The 259-nt window shown below is 34.4% G+C and overlaps 1 protein-coding gene across 30 annotated transcripts in view; it reads right to left on the bottom strand.

The window, feature by feature from the left end:
- The window catches only part of LOC119582032 (eukaryotic translation initiation factor 4 gamma 1-like), a gene marked incomplete at its 3' end in the record, with an annotated part of 189,642 nt that overhangs the window by 34,586 nt on the left and 154,797 nt on the right, over positions 1-259 (bottom strand).

The following is a 259-nucleotide window of genomic DNA, read 5'->3' as shown; positions in this document are numbered from 1 at the left end:
CCATTGTCCATATATACTCTTTCTCTATCGTCACTTCCCTCTTCGCTTTCCTTAATCTCACCTCCCTCTTCCATTTCTTTCTTTGGAAAAATCTTCTGTTATTTTTAATTCCTCTGCGCAGTTCATAACAGATTACACTTGCTTGCTAACCTTTTAAATTGACTTCACTCCCAAAATCCGGTTACTTTTTTATAAAGATTCACAGTAGAAATATCATAAACAAATCAAATATAAATGTGACTCCAGTTTATTGCGTCTC

This window comes from Penaeus monodon, chromosome 15 (genome assembly GCF_015228065.2).
Source record: "Penaeus monodon isolate SGIC_2016 chromosome 15, NSTDA_Pmon_1, whole genome shotgun sequence".
Lineage (NCBI taxonomy): Eukaryota > Metazoa > Arthropoda > Malacostraca > Decapoda > Penaeidae > Penaeus > Penaeus monodon.
This window is presented reverse-complemented; position numbering and strand designations above follow the sequence as displayed.